This window comes from Triturus cristatus, chromosome 1_1 (assembly GCF_964204655.1).
Source record: "Triturus cristatus chromosome 1_1, aTriCri1.1, whole genome shotgun sequence".
NCBI classification, from domain to species: domain Eukaryota; kingdom Metazoa; phylum Chordata; class Amphibia; order Caudata; family Salamandridae; genus Triturus; species Triturus cristatus.
Window position 1 is genome coordinate 703304256 of NC_140579.1, and position 22547 is coordinate 703326802.

Below are 22547 nucleotides of genomic sequence, written 5' to 3' on the forward strand. Positions count from 1 at the left end.
CACTCAAGCGATATCTTTGGTACTCCCTCTATCAATTGCTTCAGCATCTGCTCCATATGGCCACCTATTCTTTGAAAATGTTCCTTATTCATTACAAACTTCTTATGAAGGGATATTCAATAATCAAAGAGTGAAGCATTTCATTTCGGTTAGATGTACCCAGTACTGCTCTATGAGGACTGAAGATGCTATTTCATTTCTTCTTGTGTGTGTTTTCTTTCATTAGGTGAAGTTCTTGAAAGAGAACGGCTTTGGAGGCGGCATGGTCTGGGCCATAGACCTGGACGACTTTGCGGGGACTTTCTGCAACGAGGGAAAATATACACTCATAGAAAAGCTGAAATCACTCTTGGCAGGCAACATACTGTGCTGCCTTTATTCAATTATCACAAATTGTATTCAGATACTTCAAAATGTCCCAAACATTTGACAGCAAGCATCTTCCGGTTTGGGGAATTTTTTGAATCCCTTCATTTATTCTTTGACACAGGTGTGATTTTCATATGTTAATATTCAGCACCCACCACTCCACCTAGTATTTAGTGGTTTACTCACTTTGTTCCATTTGTCTCATGGTTTGATGTACATCTGCTGTGGTTTATGATGCCCAACCCTAGCTAGGATGCAGTGGAGCACCATACATAGCAGCAGCGCAGGGAACAAATTCAGTGCTTAATTTGTAAAATAATTAGGGTGGGTGCCCAAGTTTTTCTCAGAAGCCCCCGCCAGTGCTGCCGAATGCTCAGATTGACAAATACCAGGGCTATCTACTCTTGATTCCATCTCACACCCCTTTCATCCACCACGCTACACGCCCTACCCCGTTATCTTACTCGTGTCTTGGAACAAAGTCTGTTGAATGAAAAATAAATCTCTTTCCCCAAAAATGAGTGCCGCTGAGCCCCACCTGCAACCACCATCTTAAGCATTTGGAACAGTTCATAATTGTCTTCAAATGAGTAATGCCTTGCTAGCTACATCTAAGACACTGCACCTTGTGGATGCTACATCACAGCATCGATGTATTAACTGCATATATAGCAATTACATCAACTAATGTAAGCAATAAGTAATAATAAGTGATCAAACAGGGAATAATAATAAACAAATAAGTAATACAATTAAATTAAGGCAATATTAAAAAGACTAGGGGCAAGTTTAATTGAAAATTGTATTAAAAAGGAAGGTGGTAATGATATGTTATCTAGGTTTCAGCTCTCTTTTAGGGGTTCGTTACTTTAAATTAAATTCATGCAAAAATTAGGATTATGGTTAGACTAATATGTAGCTCAAAGATATTAAATAAGTTAAAGGTTAGGGTTAATATTTGTCGTGTGTTTCTTGCATGGCCCATTGTCGTTTTCCCAATGTTAGCTTAACTGTGCACGTTGTAGGCCGCTTTTATTTTGCGCACGTTACCCCATAACACGCTTGCCTTTTTGCCACATTGTATTTTCACACAGAACCGGCACTTGTTTTTGTGTTTAATTCTTTTCCTGGGATTTAGTCTGAACACAGTAGACAAGGACAAACAACATTCCCCCTTGTTATTCTCTCTGGTTAGGCACTAGCACTTCGATAAAACAAGAGAATGCAGCAAAATTAGTATCCACATTGGCTTACACAGAGTTCCCAGCTGACCCCCAGCTGACCCCCTCAGCCCAGCTCATGTCTGAATGGGACTACTAAAATGGGTACTTCAAGGTCTCAAATCAATCATGGCATTAAATCCGTCTTGATGCCCAGGTCGATTTGTTTTATTTAATGTTTAAGGAAAAGCAACTTTTAGAGAGTTGCCTCTCTGTAGCCCAGTTTGGCCGGTGGCCTCACACGGTTGCTGGTCACCAAACAGCTTTCTGCCCTTCTGGTTAGTAGTGTGAATGACTCCCAGTCTTAGAACAATGGTAGCCTGCTACAGAGGGAGGTGTTTCCTCCCCCTTGAAAGAAGCCACACAGGGTGTTGGCCCAAAAGGCGAGCTTCAAAGGCAAAATCGCCTTTGATTGGCAAATGACAATCACACTCCTGAAGGTTTGCCCCTTTTTTTCAGATAGACAGGTTGACGGCGGGAACAGAAAGGGTTGACCAGTCCCCAAACCAGTTTTCCTGTGGGTGTGTAGCCCGAAGGCAGACACACCTCAAGGGCGGGCTACAAAACTCCTAACATTCAAGGAAGGGGTCAGATTTCTTGGAAGTGGGCAGAATAGTGCACTCTATGATTGCTAGATACCACACATAGCCGTAAGGCGTCACAAGACGGAGGGATCCTAGTAGCCCATTGGCTAGTGACCTCATCCCCCCAGGGCACTTTCTGTGCATTAATATAGCACCACTGGCAGCCTGAGCCTCAGATCACTTTGGAACTGGAAAAAGGACCAAAGAAGGACTGCCCTGTTGACCCGTGGACCTGTCAAAGAGATGCTGCACTATTTGCTGGACTGCACCTGTTGCACCTTGGCCTGTGGCTCTTGGCTTGAGAAGACACTCCTGAGCTCCAGGCTAAAGAAGTAACTGAAAGGGTTAGTCGGCTGAACCTACTGGAACCACCATAAGGGCCATCAAAGCTAAATTAGCCCAATTCCGCAAGTCTGTACCTACTTATTAAAATTTGCCACTGAGCGTCCCAATAAACCACGCCAAAAGTTGCATCTGAGTCCACCAGATCCAGGAGTCTCATCAGAGTCAAGATTGGATGCCCAAGAGGGACACTAGCCTCCACCAAAGGATACAACTGTGACTAGAGAACGGTAGCCCAGCAGCAGCTGGAGAGCACTTTGGTTACCTGGTAACTGTCCAAATACTCCTTATTAGCCCCTCTGACCGTCTTTCTGCCGGATTTGGTCCCCCTACTCGGGCCAGAGTAGCTGGTCACAACTCTTTCAAACTGCTCAAAAGTTTCCAAACTTTACGGTTATCAATGCTTGTTTGCAGTTTTGACTAAATGAACTGAGATTTACATTTTCTTTGAAAATCTATTTCGCCAGAATTCTCTGGTGGATATTGCTCATCTCGTTCTCTAAAATAAATTAAAATATAATATATTTTTATAAATTGGTGTCCGATTTCTTTCCTGTTGTGTGACTTTCTTATTTCGTTGTTTGACGATTTTAAATGCTTGACTCCAGTTCCTTTGTTTAAGCCTTGCTGCTTGAAGCCGCACTGCCCAGGGTTGAGCTAAAGGTTTTGCAAACAAGCATGACTGGAGCCAAGACAGTTTTCACAAGTGTATTACACAGTAAGTTCGCACAACCATACCATATAATACGCCCAAATCCTCACAGGGGCAGATTAAAAGCTCTTAAATACAACCACCATACACTTCAGCCACCAAATCAATAATAATCAAACCTCCTAATTGTGCCTCAAAGCAAAACATCAGACTTATGCATTAGTTCATAATGGCAACCAGCTAATGAAAATGTGAAAAGCACTCCCTAATGCAAATGATAAACAAATTGTATCATAAAAGCCTTCTAACAAATATTTACTTGTATACTTGTATGTAGATAATTATTTCCTTAGACTCCTCCAACTGAGAACTTTTTTTGAAGTTTTCCTTTGGTTCTGTGATCACATCCACTCTTATGTTCCTTTTCTCATAATGACTCTTAAGTACAGGTCTCTTGTGTTCTCATTTGTGGGTAGAAAAAGCAAACCAAAGAAACAGCGTGCAGAGAAGACAATGTAGGTAAAAGTCAAGGTTTGTGTAAATATATTGTAAATATCAGCTTGGAAAACTGCATTGTTTCTGATTGAGGCACCCAGAAATCTATGCTGAAGGCACATGAGGTTGCCTGTGTGTCTTCCTCAAAGGTTTTCCATGACCCCTATCACTGGCAGCTGGTAAACGGTTTACTGTAAATACCTGAACCTAAATGCAAGAAGTGAAAAAGCAAAAAAAAAACTGGTCCAAATGCTGCTCTTTTTTGGAAAAAAGGGGGGGGGGACAAGGGGGGAATTTATAAGCTGTATGGTTATATCTAATGCAGAAAGGAGCAAAGAGGGTTTTATTATATAACCAAACTATAGAAACTTAATTGTTCAAGAATAAAACAGATAACAAAATTATATATTTTTCAATTTTATTTATTTTTGTTGGTTATTTATGATTTCTGAATAGATTTCAGAAGTTTTTTCTTATATCAAAAAATAAAAAAGACATGTAATTGTGCCTATTTACAAAATTGGTGAGAAAAGAACAGACATTTTGTACTTCTATCATTATTCAAAAAGACTCACATGTACACAATTTCTCAATATGACAAGAATACAAGATGGGAGAATACAGTATACTAAATTCAGTTACCAGCGTGGTGATGCTGTGCTTGAATTATTCTCTTGTACTTTCAAAAGCAAACATGATATACACATAAAATTCAGAGAGAAATAAACTATCAATAACGTGTGATGGAAAAACACATGGTGGAAAAACCAACGCGTTTCGGCAATGCCTTCATCAGGATTCCATCACTGTGATTAATAAAAACAAAAAATTATGAATGAAAAAACTGTGTGAATATGTACATGTGTAAACACAAAAAAATACATTAGCTCCTTAATGCTATTATACACTCATTAATTACAGCTTGACATAATGTTATAGATTACATAATTACAAGGTGTGGGAATTCAAGAAAGCATGCTCATGGGAACTATCAATGAGCCAATCCTACGATGGACAATTTCTACATACATTGACTTAGAATATGGAGGGTCTGAACGGACACTAATAACATATTCCAGTACATTCTTTTGGTGCCAGCCAAGCTTCCCCGTCCCGGGGAGTATTTCAGGTTCACGGGTTCCAAGAAAAGCATTGAAAAACTGTGACAAAAAGTATATTTCCGTACAAATTAGCTGCATGACATATCACTTATATACCATATCACTTCACTTCCACATTCCACTTATTTTCTTAATCTCCCCGTCAAAGCATATTCTGCTTCACATCTCTCTGACTAAAAAGCTTCTTCGAAGGGGTATGGTGGAAAAATCAAAGCTATTACAAATCTTTCAATCACCAATCATAGACAGATGAATTAGACAGATATTGGAGCCAGTACAAGCAAGTACAGCTACAGGTATAAGGTGCTTAATCCCGTCCTTGTCGCCAATCTAAAGATGAGGCCGGGGGCACACAAAAGATGGTAGAGGTTTAAAAACACAAAGAGAAAAGAGCAGGTGGCGGCTTGAGTCATCTGACAATCAATGGTCCGACAGTACAATATATACAAATCACCTCAGGCTATAGAACATTGTAAAATGCAGCGTTCCATAGTGCCCTATATTCAGATTAGCATAATACAACATAATCCTACACCAAAAATCAGGTGGAAAGAGCAGGGCCTAAATCCACTGAAAGAATTTTTTGGAATCCAGCTCTTGAGCAGCTGGGACCACCTAGTTTGATTTCAGACTATCTGAGATTAAGGAAATGAAGATCATACTTTCCAGGAGAGCTGATAATCAAGATTCCCTATTGCAGAATCCCTGTCACCATTTGTCTCAAACGACTAGAGCGTGTAAATCAGATAGAGCAAAGATGATTATGTAGACCAACTCAATATCTTCATTTATCTCAAATTAGAAATGAGACGTCTGCTTTAAACCTAATATCCACATTGGTTTACCATTAAGGCACTGCATGCCATGGATACAATACTTGGTCCTACGTAGAACATCTCTGTTTGACTCAGACACAATCAGAAGTAGAAAGGCAACATATTCAGCATACTATATAAAGTCCTCAATAAATCCATACAAATGTACATGGATGTAATGAAAACGTATTACCTAATTGAACAGAAAAAAGAACTGACCTCTAGTATATTTAAATGCCTCAATATCAGAATTTTTTTTTTTTTACTAAAATCAAAAATAAACTTGTGTACCTGTGGACCATAATTTGCTACCTGAAGGGCACATCCTAGAGTCTGGCTCTAAAGAAGACGTGAGAAGTGAATACTCACTGTTGTCCAATGTCACTTGGTACCACCTTCCTACATGTTGTGCAGATTTAGAAGATATGCAGCAGAGGCTTGGATCTCCATGCACTATTATTCACTCTGAATTGTTAAAAACTTTTGATAAGCTGTCTGCTGCAACTGTTATTCAGCACTGTCTAATCTGTCTGACTACCTGAGACCATGCACCCTTTATTGAACAGAGGCTTTCCAGTTATTTTAAAATAAAACTTGCCCCATATTTCAATGTGTAAATTAACATGGTTGCCATACCTTTTTCCCTATGTACATCCTTGTAAATTTGCAACTTGTTATGCTGTCTAAGGTGCTATGTTGCTTGGAATTAAAGATGACTGACTCTGTGTCACCATCAATGTTTTGAACCAGTACCGGTTTTCATTTAAAAAACAAATGGATTCTGGTCATTATAGTTTTATCTTACTCTTACTGCAATCAGACCAGTTCTAAAATCTTACATTAACCAAAAGCCCAGGATGAAAGTGTTACACCAGGCATCCTTGGCAGGAGTTTTACCCTAAATTTCTGCCTTCAACACTCCTATTTTGCTGACTTTGCTTTTGCTGGCTTTGGGACTCTGCACACTTTACCACTGCTAACCAGTGCTAAAGTGCTTGTGCTCTCGCCTTAAACATGGTAGAATTGGCCTAGTAAAGTGACAATACCTATTTCCTATTTTATTTGTAATTGAAATGCTACTAGTGGGTTTGCAGCATCGAATGTGCCACCCACTTAAGTAGCACTTTAAACATATCTCCAGTCTGCCATTACAGCCTGTGTGTGCAGTTTTGAAACTGCCATTTTGACCTGGCGAAACAAACGTTTTGCCAGGCCCAAACCTTCCTTTTCAATACATATAATCACCTCTAGGGTAGGCCCTAGACTGACCAGAGAGCAGGGCGCAGTGTATTTAAAAAGTTAGCATGTACTTTTTAGTTTTACATGTCCTGGTGGTGAAAAACCCTAGAATTAATATTTCACTGCTGCAAATCCTGCCTCTCGCATTAAATAACATTAGAGTTACGGTATTATATTTAATGAGTGATGATTTCTAAATGGTAACGGATAACCAGTTCATGTTTGGTGTCTTTGGAATTGTAATGAAAAATCCTCTGTCATTTACAATTTCAAAAATGCCACTTTTAGAATGTTGGCATTTTCCTGCCTTAGCCATTTAATGACTGTAGCCTGTCTCTGGGTCACAGGACTGGGTGTAGGTGACAGTTGGGCTTTGTGTATTCCTTCTAGACAGGCACACATAATAAAGAGCTTGAGTGTACCTAGATGGGCCATCACTGACAGGGTGGGTTAGCGGAGCAGGGTACAGCCCTACTTACACTTGAATAGAATGTGTCCTGCGTCCACACAAAGGGCTCCACACCCCCTGTAGTTAGTCTGGAGACAGGACAGGGAAGGCAGGAAGCCTGTGGACTCCAGACGGAAACCTCTAGAAGCTTCTCCCACTTCAAAGGAAGGATTGCCACTCTGCTGGACTGCCAATGTGAAGGACTGCTGCTCTGCTGTGCTGCCCTGCTGCTCTACTGCCTGGGTGAAAAGGACTGAACTTGCATCTGTTGAACCCAGGAGCCAAGTGTGACTCCAAGGGCTAGTTGGCTGGCCTACTGCCTAGATCCTCCGGAACAGAAGGCTCAAACAACCTTGAACCAGCACCTGGACTCTGCCATCTGTGAGTGCTACTCTACTGAGTGGTGCCACCCCAGTCCTGGAGTCCTGGACCCTTGGAAGTATGCCAGAAGGTGCTCTGCCAGTCCATCTGTGGATCCAGCAGAACCAATGCATCTCCTCTGCTACACGGTGCAAAGCCACGCAGAACCGACAAATCGCTGCTGCTGCGAGGATTCTCTCAGCACAAGAACTCCACATCAACCTTTACAGCCCTCATCGGAATCGCCGCTGTGCAAAGCTTCACCGGCAAAGGCACATGTATTGCAAATCTCTTGCTGACTGCAGTTTCGACGACGATGCAGGTTCTTGCATCACAGCTTCATATTTCTACGGAACCAGCGCAGTGCTTTAGCTGCGCAACACATCCTCCATGCCGGACTTCTCATTCTAGCCCCTTGTCAACGGGATCCTCGACAAGGACGCAGGACCTAGAATTGCAGCTATGCAGCTCCTCGGAACTGCCGCATCACCTATGCTCTGTGATGCATCCCCAACTCGGTAACTCGCAATGCTCCGCAACCAAGATTTAAGGTACTCTGGTTCAGTTGACCTAACTGGATCCCTATAGCTAGCCCATGTTCCAGCACGGTCAGCCTGAACTTGTGACTTTGTCCCATCTGGCGCGACCAGATATCCACAGTTGGAGCTTTGTGCTTGTTGGTGCTATTTTTACTGAAATCTTTACATTTGCATATCTTTGGGTTCTAATGATTGGATTTTTGTCATCTTGGTCTTGTTTGATTTATTAAAATTTACTCTATGTTTCTAAATTGGTGTGGAATGTTTCTTGTGATGTGTTCCACTTTATTACTGTCTGAAGTGCTGCATATATACTCAACACATTGCCTCTAGGTTACGCCTGACTGCTATGTATAAAGCTACCAGAGGGTTTGTAGCAGGTTAATTTGGGGTGCCTCGTCCTGACAAGGATTGTGCTTGATGCCAGTAACCCAATTTCTCACAAGAAGCGTTATAGTTCCTGTCAGCTCTCAAATTGATTTGGTAAAAATATGAGACTCTCCGTGATAATACGGAAAATGGGATTAAATCAATACATGTAAGGGGCCCAGGGTCAACGACTGTCTTAATGAATGAGGGAAACAAGGGTTAGTCAAGATCCTTAGGCCAAGAATTTGACAAACAGCAACAGTAGTGATATTTTATATATAAATGAGTCTGTTCAAAGGAATTACATTAAATGGGGTACACAGATTCTTTTGTACAAACATTTGTTTATTACAGACTCATATCCTAGGATGTCTTTGTAAAAACCTTTAAGTATAGTTCCTATGAGAGTAAGTCATGGTGTAATCTGTCACTGCAGTATTACAGATAGAGTGTGATTCTCAGATGTATTTGGTCCCCTAAGTCGAACCTAGGTACACAAATAGATCAATTTACAAGAAGAAAGTTAAGTTTGCTATTCATAAAAATATAATTTAGACTCCTAAGTGGATTTAATGACACCTAAAATTACATAATGGGGTGGTGTAATTTTCCGTGTGAGCACTTCTGCTTACAAGGTGGGCCATTAGCTGTTAAATTTAGGCGAACAACTGACAACCTTGAAAGTTTGTGGGTATTGCTAAACATTTTGTGGGCACAGTCTAACAATGGATATGATTGGAGACTTACCCCAACCAAAGGCAGATGCAATTCCCAATCTAAGGTGGACATTTTCGTGTAACACTCCCAAACAGCTGTGGCCGGTGTAGGTAAGGGTGGGAGGGAGTCGACAGATGACGACGAGGTAAAATAAAACGTAACAAAAGAAAACCTTAGAAGTAAGCAGCGTACTCAAGTTGAGAAGAGAAGCTGTTTATTAAACACAGATCCTCAGGCACTGTAGGAGAGTAGGGTCTGCTATCCTATGGTCACCCCAAATTTTTGCTTTTGCTTCACTGGTTTTATGACTTAGTGTGGCTGTGGGCCTGCTAATCGTAACCACAGCCCTGCTGCTCTCTCCCTAAATTAATGCCAATGCACACTAGGTGCATTACCAATTGGAACTGGTTCACCTTATTGGACCCTGTAACAGTGTACCCCAGGTACCCAGGGCATAGGTGTATCCAAGGCCTACCAGGGGCTGCAGCATGTATTGTGCCACCCCTGGCCTGGCCTCACTATTTGACACAACTGGCTGATCACTCAGCTGGGGTAAGTTGGTGTAATCACCTCTTACTTAGATATAGTATATCTATATCTAACCTATATGGACACATGGTAACCTCTCAGCCACTCCTATGGCAGGCCTTAACAATCCTGAAGGCAGAGTGCTTGGTTTCATGTGAGATGGTGCTCTGGCATGAGCTGAGCCCGTCTGCAGCTTTCGGAACAACGTCCTTTAGCTGTTTCATGATATTGCCATACCATATACTCTTAAGTGCATTATGTACCTCGCGGTCAAATGCTAACTTTGGTTTGGCTTTATCAAAACATGTCGAGTAAGGTGTCATACGATTTGGAATACTACCCCCTCGCCAGTTCTGGCGACGGGGGTAGCATTCCACCCTTCTAGAGGGACACGACATGTAACTAACCTGAAACCCGGGTAAAGTTAGACAGAGCCTCAGCATCACAAAATGGATGCTGCCACCACAGACACAAGTCTGCCCTCCTGCTGCTGGGAGTCCTTCCAGCTTGGGAGGTGTGGACAAAGGGTTTCCTGTCAGGGGAGGTGCTTGCACCACCCCAGACAGGATTTTGTGTAGTGGGTTAGGAAGGGCTGAATAGATTGAGACATGCCTGGGGCACACAAGGTGTCCCTGTGCATATGCCAGTTCAAACCGGAGCTGGGGCTCTCCAGCCCCAGTCCTGGCATGAAACTGGACGAAGGAAAGGGGGTGTAACTGCCCCCCTTCCTGGTCCCACCCAGAGGAGGGACCTAGCAGGTAATCCGGCCCCTAGATTTGGAATAAGAGTAGGAGCTGTGTCCCAAGACTTCAGATCATCCTGAAACTCGACTTTAATAAGAACTACTACTAGACTTCGACGTTCTGCTGCACAGAAGACTGAAGAGAATCTCCCTTGTGGCCAAGGAGTGACCACCCTGTGAATACAGGCACCATCCAGCAACTCAACGACTGCTTTGCCGCCGCCTCCCGCCAGAGACCGAGCCCAGAGCCCAACAAGACTCAGACTCCCAGACATCTCTGAGCCAGATCCAAAGTCCCAGCAAAGAAGAGACCCGTGGAGGCACCGAGAGACGTGGGACCGGCCATCTTGGAACGTCCACGACAAGCTGACTGCGCAGCACCTGAGGCATCCTCAACGCTGTGCTTTGGGCCCTGAGAAGCCCCAACACCGAGCAGCATTTGCACCAAAGACCAGCCCTCCAGCATCCACGAGATCTGCGTGGGGCCCTTTTGCTTTTTGCCACTCGACGCGTCATCCCGGTTACTGGCCCGTTGGCTAGTGGCCATCTTGGCAACGAAATCTACAAACAACACCACTGGTCTGGTTGTTCCAGACTGGTCCTTGCTCCTGTGAAAAGGAGCAGCCCCTCTGACCTTGCTGGTTAGAGCACCAAGCTTTCATCAATTCCTGCGTGGCTTGCATTAGCCAAGGCCTGTTTGCTCCAATCAAGAAGCCGACACCGCCATCAGCTAGAGCCTTCGTGGGACAGCTCGTGAGTGACTCCTGGACGTCATCGATCCCTTCACTTCCACCTGGCTGCGGAGACAAGCTTCCTTTCTTCACCTGTTGGCACCCGACATCGCCTGGTTCCTTCCTGGTTCCACGCCGGTCACTGGCTAGTGACTTTGAACACTGTCCCCTCTGCTTACAGGTCGTCTACTCTTCAGATCCATGCTTGGATCCACCCGAACTCTTCCTGCCTGGCCGCCTGCAGCATCTTCATCCTCAGGCTCCATAGACCTGCCCAATGAAACCCGACGCACTTTGACCCCTATGCACCCGCTTCCTGTGGGTGAGGTAACGCTGGCACTCTGGTGCTCCTGCGTAGAGAAACATCTCTAGTGTCTAGGTTTCAAGTTGTTAGGTTCTGGTCCATCCGGAAGACTCCTTTTCCTTAAACTTTGTGACTTTTACGCACCCATTGAAATCAATAGGTTCACGCGTGTAACTTTTCACACTGCACACGCATCCTGTGGGCCTCCTGGTCACTAACTACAGTTAGCTACTTGTCGTCCCAGCGATTCCCAAGGCCCGAGGCCTTCCTTCCTTTCTATTCGTGGTTCTTATACCACTATTTTAGTATATGGTTTAGCTGGCCACCTGGTCCATCCATAATTGTGCAACTTTTGTATATTTAAACACTGCCTTGTTTAAACGAATGTGCTTCTGTGCTCATAAAGAGTATAGGGGATACTTTTAAGTAAATAAATACATATATATTTTGAATATATATCTGTGTGGTGTCCTTTCATTTGGTATTCAAGGAGGTTGCATATGGTAAAACAGCTGGCTTCACATGCCCTCAAGAGTTTAGCCTGCAGACTGCACTGTCCACGCTACCACTAGGATAGCTGGTCTATCAAGGTTGACCTCAACCCCCACCATAAGGGTTGTTTGGCATGGTACAAGGTGATCACTAGAATTAGTGAGCAGCATATACCAGGCCAACTTCTCACATTGGTGAGCAGCGGTTGGGATTTGAGCTTGCTGTGTTTTACCAATTGTAATCTTTGAAAATATCATTTGAAAGATCACACAGGTACCTTTAGGTGCATATAAAAACAAGACTAGTATACATAAGTTCTACTGAACTTAGTTGTTGTAGAGCAAAGGGAGTAGCACACCCTGACTACAACTAACTAGAAAAGGTACAGTAGGAAAACACCAGTGTAGGTAGATTGCAACACATCCACCTCACTAAGAGAATGGCTGGAGCAGCAGGAGCCACAGGGTTCCCAGTTGTTGAGAGTGACCCTCAAAAGGCACCATCCAAATATTCTGTTAAACTATCAGGAGTTAAGACAGCTGTGTAACACCAGAGGTCTTAAGCAGGGTCAAAACCCTACTATAGCCCAACTCGTAGAGCTATTAGATTACTCTGATACTCTAAGTCCCCCTGACTCAGTCCCTACAGGGTCTGGAGATGCAGGTCACCCATCTGAAGATGATAATACTAATGCCCCTATCACTCCAGAGGGAGATGATGTAGATGAGGAGGAGGCAGATTCAGATGATAGAAATAGCCAGGTGCCAGTCAGGAGACTTAGCCAGGCTAACTTAAGCTTACATGGGACTGGAAATGGGATACCTCCCTACAGACCCCCAAGCAGGGTTAACCAGAGACAGAGGGATAGAAGATCCAGTTTGAGTGGGTCTGACCATTCCACTGGCTCTAAAGGCCCCAATGCCCCTGCTCAGAGGAGGATGACTTCCCCTCAGAGATGAGAGCATGAAGCCAAGATGAGAGAGGCCGAACTTAGGATTCAAAGGCAAGAACTAGAAGTTGCCTTAGCTAAGGAGAAACTTGCTAGAGCAAGACAGTCTAGAGAGAGTGGATTAGATTCCACTGGTGGCAGCAATATCCCTGAGGATAAAGACAGGTCCTATGATCATAGAAACCTGAGTAAGATTGTGCCCCCCTACAAAACTGGGGATGACATCCACAAGTGGATAACTGCCCTTGAGAGGGCCTGCAGAGTACAGCAGGTCCCTCAGGAGCAGTGGGCAGCAATCTTGTGGCTCTCCTTTGAAGGTAGAGGCAGAGACAAGCTCCTCACAGTTAGTGATGAGGATGCTAGAAATTACCTGGTCCTGAAGAGTGTTCTGATTGATGGGTTAGGCTTAACCACTGAACAGTACAGGTTAATGTTCAGAGGCACCCAGAAGACACAGACTCAGGACTGGTCTGAATTTGTTGAGTGTGCCACTAAGGCTCTGGAGGGCTGGTTGCTGGGAAGTAAAGTTGCAGATTACACAGGATTGTATAATCTAATTATGAGAGAGCAAATCTTAAATAATTGTCAGAACTAGCAGTTGCATCAACACCTGATTGACTCAGATCTGACCTCTCCCCAAGAATTGGGAAAGAAGGCAGACAAATGGGTTAGAACCAGGGTTAAGCAAAAGAACCAGAACCAGAACCAGGGTGGTGACCAGAAGAAGGCAGACCAAAAGGGTGGGGACCAGAAACCCAAAGACCAGAAGTCTTCACCAGGCCCCCAACAGAATAAAGAGGGTGGGTCCCAAACTTCCAAGAAGAAGAAGAAAGAAGGCCAGAAAAAGCCATGATGTAATGTCTGTAAAAACACCTCTCACTGGACCAGTGATTGTAAGAAAACTGGAGCCCCCAACACTGCAGCCCCTAAGGCACCTGCACCCCCTAGTACAGTTAGCAGTGTTGGTCTTCAGACTAAGGGAGTAGTGGGGTTAACCTTGGGTACTGAATGAGATTCTGGCCTAGTCAGAACTCCTACACAGGCTGCTCTGATTTGTGAAGTGGACATGGATTTGTCCACTACTATGAGTCTTAGTAATCTAGGCAAGTACAGACAGACACCTCCGATAAACAATAAAGTGGCTCAAGCATACAGGGACACTTGTGCCAGTGTCACCATGGTGACACCTGGCTTTGTGGACCCTGTACAGATAATACTAGGTGATAATTACCTAGTGACCAACGCCAGCAATGTCTCTACTACACATAGTGTGGCAATTGTTAATTTCTCCTGGGGAGGGGTAACTGGCCTCAAAAAGGTTGTGGTAAGTGCAGACCTCCCAGTTGAATGTCTGTTGGGCAATGACCTAGAATCCTCTCTATGGTCAGAAGTGGAGTACACGACTCATGCAGAGATGTTAGGGATTTCATCACACGTCCTTGCTGTGACCAGGTCACAGGCCAAAAAGTGCCTCACTGAACCTCAGGTCTTGGAGCCTGGAACAATGGACCAAGCACCTACCAAGAAGAAGAACAGAAGGGTCAAGGCTGTGCCTTCCCTCCTGCCTGAAAGTGAAGATCAGTCTTCTCAGGAAACTGATTTTGAGACACCTGAAGGAACTGTCCCTGAAGAGCTTGAACCTGACCAGGTTCAGTTTCTGGGGGCAGGGGGACCTTCTAGGGCTGACTTAAGGTAGGCTCAGTTAGACTGTCCTTCCCTTGAACCCCTCAGACAGCAGGCTGCTGCTGAGGCTGCTGGGAATGCTCAAGGTACCCATAAAGTATATTGGGATGATGGGCTCCTTTATTCAGAGGCTAGAGACCCAAAACCTGGTGCAACCAGGAGGTTGGTTATACCAGTGCAATTTAGGGGCTTCCTTCTTACCATGGCCCATGATATTCCTCTAGCAGGACACTTAGGCCAGAACAAGACTTGGGACAGGCTCGTCCCTCACTTTCACTGGCCTCACATGAATGAAGATACCAAGGAGTTTTGTCGCTCCTGTGTAACCTGCCAAGCCAGTGGCAAATCAGGTGGCACAACAAAGGCCCCCCTTATACCACTACCTGTGGTGGGGGTTCCCTTTGAAAGAGTGGGGATTGATATTGTGGGTCCCATGGATCCCCCCACTGCATCTGGGCACAGATTTATACTGGTGGTAGTGGATCATGCCACCAGGTATCCAGAGGCAATTCCCCTTAGGACCACAACAGCTCCTGTTGTGGCCAGGGCCTTACTGGGAGTTTTCTCCAGAGTGGGGTTTCCTAAGGAGGTAGTATCTGACAGAGGTGCCAACTTCATGTCAGGATACTTGACAGCTATGTGGAAGGAATGTGGTGTCAACTACAAGTTCACCACTCCTTATCATCCACAATGCAATGGGTTTGTTGAGAGATTCAACAAGACCCTAATGGGTATGATCAAAGGATTACCTGAAAAGCTCAGGCGAAGATGGGACATCCTTCTACCCTGCCTTCTGTTTGCTTACAGAGAGGTCCCACAAAAAGGAGTTGGCTACAGCCCCTTTGAATTGTTATTTGGGCACCCTGTAAGAGGACCCCTATGTCTGGTGAGGGAAGGATGGGAGTTACCTCTCAAAAAGCCTAAGCAAGACATAGTGGACTATGTACTTGGTCTCCGCTCCCGGATGGCTGAGTACATGGAGAAGGCATCCAAAAACCTGGAGGCAAGCCAAGAATTACAGAAAGCTTGGCATGACCAAAAGGCTGTTTTGACTGAGTACCAGCCAGGACAGAAGGTATGGGTGTTGGAGCCAGTGCCCCCAGCAGCACTCCAAGACAAATGGTCTGGACCCCATACAATTGTTGAAAAGAAGGGAGAGGTTACCTACTTGGTAGACCTAGGAACTCCCAGGAGCCCCCACAGGGTGCTCCATGTCAACAGACTCAAGGCATATGTTGACAAGGCAGACATGGGCTTGCTCATGGCTACAGATGAGGGACAGGAGGAAGAGAGTGACCCTCTCCCAGACCTGTTGTCTCAGAACCCTGAAGATGGCTCAGTTGATGGTGTGGCCTTAGGTGGCAGCCTCACTGCACATCAGCAAAATGACTGCAGACAAGTTTTGCAGTCATATAGACATATGTTCTCCTTGACACCCAGTCAGACTAACTGGTGTACCCATGTGGTGGACACTGGTGACAGTCTTCCTGTGAAAAGCAAGATTTACAGGCAACCTGACCATGTCAGGGACTGTATAAAGACTGAGGTGCAGAAAATGCTGGAGTTAGGTGTCATTGAGCCTTCAGAGAGCCCCTGGGCTAGCCCAGTGGTTCTGGTCCCCAAACCTCACACACAAGATGGAAAGAGAGAAATGAGGTTCTGTGTGGATTACAGAGGACTCAATGCTGTCACCAGGACAGATGCACACCCAATTCCAAGGGCAGATGAGCTCATAGATAGACTGGCTTCTGCCAAGTTTTTGAGCACATTTGATTTGACAGCTTGCTATTGGCAAATCAGGTTAGCTGAGGAGTCTAAGGCCAAAACAGCATTCTCAACCCCAGGAGGTCATTACCAATTTGTGGTGATGCCCTTTGGTCTGAAGAATGCACCTGCCACTTTTCAAAGGTTGGTGAACCAAGTCCTTACTGGGTTGGATGACTTCTGTGCAGCATATCTAGATGATATTGCTGTCTTTAGCTCCACCTGGGAGGATCACCTGATCCACCTGACAAAAGTACTAGAGGCCCTGCAAAAGGCAGGCCTCACTATCAAGGCTACTAAGTGCCAGATAGGGCAGAGTAAAGTTGTATACTTGGGCCACCTTGTAGGTGGAGGCCAGGTTCAACCACTGGAGAGTAAGATCCAGACCACCAAGGACTGGTCCCCTCCAACTACCCAGACTCAGGTCAGAGCTTTCTTGGACCTGACTGGGTACTACAGGAAGTTAGTTAAGAACTATGGGTCCATAGTGACTCCTCTTAATGATCTGACATCCAAGAAGATGCCCAAAAAGGTTCAGTGGACAGTAAACTGTCAAAAGGCATTTAATGACCTGAAGAAGGCCATGTGCTCTGCACCTATCCTGAAGAGTCCTGACTACTCCAAAGAGTTTATTGTCCAAACAGATGCTTCTGAGTTGGGGGTGGGAGCTGTGCTTTCACAACTTAATGTAGATGGTCAAGACCAGCCCATTGCTTTTATTAGCAGAAGGCTGACCCCTAGAGAGAAACATTGGTCAGCTATTGAGAGGGAGGCCTTTGCTGTGGTGTGGGCCCTGAAGAAGTTGAGACCATACTTGTTTGGAACTCACTTCAAGATTCAGACCGACCATAAGCCCCTCTTATGGCTAAATCAGATGAAGGGTGAAAACCCCAAACTACTCAGGAGGTCCATTTCCCTACAGGGGATGGACTTTACAGTGGAGCACCGCCCAGGGACTGACCATGGTAATGCAGATGGTCTCTCCCGGTACTTCCACTTAGAACATGAAGACACAACTGGTCAAGGTTAGTCTAATGTCCCTGCGTTTGCGGGGGGTTGTGTAGGAGAGTAGGGTCTGATATCCTATGCTCACCCCAAATTTTTGCTTTTGCTTCACTGGTTTTATGACTTAGTGTGGCTGTGGGCCTGCTAATCGGACCCACAGCCCTGCTGCTCTCTCCCTAAATTAATGCCAATGCACACTAGGTGCATTACCAATTGGAACTGGTTCACCTTATTGGACCCTGTAACAGTGTACCCCAGGTACCCAGGGCATAGGTGTATCCAAGGCCTACCAGGGGCTGCAGCATGTATTGTGCCACCCCTGGCCTGGCCTCACTATTTGACAAAACTGGCTGATCACTCAGCTGGGGTAAGTTGGTGTAATCACCTCTTACTTAGATATAGTATATCTATATCTAACCTATATGGACACATGGTAACCTCTCAGCCACTCCTATGGCAGGCCTTAACAATCCTGGAGGCAGAGTGCTTGGTTTCATGTGAGATGGTGCTCTGGCATGAGCTGAGCCCGTCTGCAGCTTTCGGAACTACGTCCTTTAGCTGTTTCATGATAATGCCATACCATATACTCTTAAGTGCATTATGTACCCCGCGGTCAAATGCTAACTTTGGTTTGGCTTTATCAAAACATGTCGAGGAAGGTGTCATACGATTTGGAATACTACCCCCTCACCAGTTCTGGCGACGGGGGTAGCATTCCACCCTTCTAGAGGGACACAACATGTACCTAACCTGAAACCCGGGTAAAGTTAGACAGAGCCTCAGCATCACAAAATGGATGCTGCCACCACAGACACAAGTCTGCCCGCCTGCTGCTGGGAGTCCTTCCAGCTTGGGAGGTGTGGACAAAGGGTTTCCTGTCAGGGGAGGTGCTTTCACCACTCCAGACAGGATTTTGTGTAGTGGGTTAGGGAGGGCTGAATAGATTGAGAAATGCCTGGGGCACACAAGGTGTCCCTGTGCATATGCCAGTTCAAACCGGAGCTGGGGCTCTCCAGCCCCAGTCCTGGCGCGAAACTGGACAAAGGAAAGGGGGTGTAACCACCCCCCTTCCTGGTCCCACCCAGAGGAGGGACCTAGCAGGTAATCTGGCCCCTAGATTTGGAATAAGAGTAGGAGCTGTGTCCCAAGACTTCAAATCATCCTGAAACTCGACTTTAATAAGAAGAACTACTGGACTTCGACGTTCTGCTGCACAGAAGACTGAAGAGAATCTCCCTTGTGGCCAAGGAGTGACCACCCTCTGAATACAGGCACCGTCCAGCAACTCAACGACTGCTTTGCCGCCGCCTCCCGCTGGAGACCGAGCCCAGAGCCCGACAAGACCCAGCCTCCCAGACATCTCTGAGCCAGATCCACAGTCCCTGAAAAGAAGAGACCCGTGGAGGCACCGAGAGACGTGGGACCGGCCATCTTGGAACCTGAGGCATCCTCAATGCTGTGCTTTGGGCCCTGAGAAGCCCCAACATCGAGCAGCATTTGCACCAAAGACCAGCCCTCCAGCATCCACGAGATCTGCGTGGGGCCCTTTTGCTTTTTGCCACTCGACGCGTCATCCCGGTTACTGGCCTGTTGGCTAGTGGCCATCTTGGCGACGAAATCTACGAACAACACCGCTGGTCTGGTTGTTCCAGACTGGCCCTTGCTCCTGTGAAAAGGAGCAGCCCCTCTGACCTTGCTGGTTAGAGCACCAAGCTTTCATCGATTCCTGCGTGGCTTGCATTAGCCAAGGCCTGTTTGCTCCGATCAAGAAGCCGACACCGCCATCAGCTAGAGCCTTCGTGGGACAGCTCGTGAGTGACTCCTGGACGTCATCGATCCCTTCACTTCTACGTGGCTTGCGGAGACAAGCTTCCTTTCTTCACCTGTTGGCACCCGACATCGCCTGGTTCCTTCCTGGTTCCACGCCGGTCACTGGCTGGCTAGTGACTTTGAACACTGTCCCCTCTGCTTACAGGTCGTCTACTCTTCAGAGCCATCCTTGGATCCACCCGAACTCTTCCTGCCTAGCCGCCTGCAGCATCTTCATCCTCAGGCTCCTTAGACCTGCACGACGAAACCCAACGCACTTTGACCCCTATGCACCCGCTTCCTGTGGGTGAGGTAACGCTGGCACTCCAGTGCTCCTGGGTAGAGAAACATCTCTAGTGTCTAGGTTTCAAGTTGTTAGGTTCTGGTCCATCCGGAAGACTCCTTTTCCTTTAACTTTGTGACTTTTACGCACCCATTGAAATCAATAGGTTCACGCGTGTAACTTTTCACACTGCACACGCATCCTGTGGGCCTCCTGGTCACTAACTACAGTTAGCTCCATGTTGTCCCAGCGATTCCCAAGGCCCTAAGCCTTCCTTCCTTTCTATTCGTGGTTCTTATACCACTATTTTAGTATATGGTTTAGCTGGCCACCTGGCCCATCCATAATTGTGCAACTTTTGTATATTTAAACACTGCCTTGTTTAAACGAATGTGCTTCTGTGCTCATAAAGAGTATAGGGGATACTTTTAAGTAAATAAATACATATATATTTTGAATATATATCTGTGTGGTGTCCTTTCATTTGGTATTCAAGGAGGTTACATATGGTAAAACAGCTGGCTTCACATGCCCTCAAGAGTTTAGCCTGCAGACTGCACTGTCCACGCTACCACTAGGATAGCTGGTCTATCAAGGTTGACCTCAACCACCACCATAGGGGTTGTTTGGCATGGTACAAGGTGATCACTAGAATTAGTGAGCAGCATATACCAGGCCAACTTCTCACAGGCACCAGCTGGCAACTGACGCTTACCAACATTCTAAGGTGAACTTCACTCTTAACATTCTAAAGAGGGACGTACCAAGGGTAGGGGAAAAGGAGGGGAGGGGTTGGCAAGGGAAATACCAACTATATAAGGGATAGTATAACAAGTGGAATACACTCATAGATTACAACACACCTCCCTTTGATTAGGGAAGAGAACAATTGCAATATAGTAGCACGTAAAGATGAAACCATAAACATACAGTAAAGGAAAAATTGTATCACATTTCATAGTCCTCTTGCCACCGTGGTGGACGACGTGTTCTGACATCCTTAGGCTGTTGCATGTTGGAGAACGAGTCATCCTAACTTTCTTTCATAGTGGACATAGGAATACACACTTTGGGGCAGCAAGCTATTTTGTCCATGCTCCAACTGCTACCATCTTCCAATACTACAGAATTACTATTTAAACGTTGGAATCTTAGAGGTTTGGAGAATGACGATACTTTGGAACGACCTACCTGGGGTCTTTTGATAACTATCCATTGGCCTACAACCCATTCCTTAATGGTGGTTCCCCACTTCTGGTCGTATTTAGCTTTGTAATCATCTTGATGCCGACTCATTTTCTCCATAACTGATTCCCTATCTACCCAGATGGGACTTCCTCCATTTAGCCAAGTGGGAGTGAGTTTAGAACCAGGATTCTCCCTTTCAGAGACACAAATGGGGGAACTCAAGAAATTGAATTGGGAGAGGAGTGATAAGACCATAGCATACGTCTCATGGCTTCTTCTATGGGCTCATGCGATGTAAGAGCCATTTGAATGGTGTTTTTTTTATCATTCTATTAGCTCTTTTCACCAATCCATTAGCCTTAGGACAATATAGAGGAGTTTTTTTACAAGCGAAATGGCTAATTTGGACAAGAACTGCGTCATTTCATCTGACGTAAATTGAACGCCGTTGTGTGTCAAGGGTACTGGGTATCCCTTCTTTAGAGAATATATCCTTCAAAAATTCACTAAGAGATGATGTGGTGATGGAGGAGACCATTTTGGTAGAGATCCAATGTGAATGATAATCAATGAGTACAAACATGAATCTTTGAGAAACATTTAGTAAATTCAAAGGACCAATAAAGTCCAGGCCTAGTTTGTCCCAAGGTTTGGAAGGGAGCGAGACTGGAATAAGCAGAGCTTTGCGAGTGACTTTGGATTTGTCGCATGACCCACAGGCTAGGCAATCTTTTACTATCCTCTCCACCATGTAGTTCATGTTGGGGAACCAATAGTTTTGTCTGATTTTACTTTTGGTCATACTCCTTCCTGGATGACCCTCATGTGCCACCTCTATGATGCATTCCTGCATGTTAATGGGTGGAACAATTCTGTTGCCTCTGTAGATTTGATCTCCAATTATGGATAATTCATCTCTCACCACCCAGAAAGACTTGAGGTTCTCTGGAAGATCTTTAATAGTTCTGGGCCATCCTTTGCAGATAATTTTTTTTTAGAGCCATAAAGACGGTGTCTTCTTGTAATCCTCTCTCCCATTCCTCCTTGTTAATGGCAGAAATTTCAATTGCAAGGATGGTTTCATCTGGAGGGTTAAATTGCGAATCCTCATTGGAAATAGGAAGTCTCGACAAACTGTCAGCTATTAGATTCTTGTCACCAGAAACATAACACATAGTATAATTGAAACCTTGTAAGCCTAGCACCCATTTGGAGATGCGGGGAGTGGCGCTTACAATGCTTTTTGTGGAGAACATGGGAAATGGAGGTTTGTGGTCTGTTCGAAGAATAAATGGAATTCCCTACAAGAAAAATTTGAAATGGTTTATCGCCCAATAGCAAGCAAGGGCCTCTTTCTCGATCGTAGAATAGTTACATTCAGGCTCTTTCAATGATCTAGACGCAAACGCTATCACTCTCTCCTAACCATTTACCATTTGAGTGAGTGAAGCTCCTAGACCTTTCATACTTGCGTCCGTTGTCAAGGTTGTCCTGGCACTGGGATTGAACATTCAGTGGGAGCGGGAGCTTTTACTATGGCCTGTTTGATAAAAGTAAAATCACTCTGGCATTGGAAACTCCAATTAAAAGGGGACTCCTTTTTTAACAATTCTCTTAGAGAGTGCACATGTCCCACAAAAATATCCACAAATTTGGACATGTACTCTACCAGGCCCAAAAAGGATTTGAGCTCCTCCTTGTTAGTAGAAGCTGGGGCAAGCTTGACCGAATCCACTAAGCTAGTTTTCGGTCTGATTCCTTCACCAGAAGATGGTATGGCCCAGGTACACTACAGACTT

At 45.2% G+C, this 22547-nt stretch overlaps 1 pseudogene; it reads left to right on the forward strand.

Moving 5' to 3' along the window:
• The window catches only part of LOC146870906 (acidic mammalian chitinase-like), a 195596-nt pseudogene that overhangs the window by 162653 nt on the left and 10396 nt on the right, over positions 1-22547 (forward strand).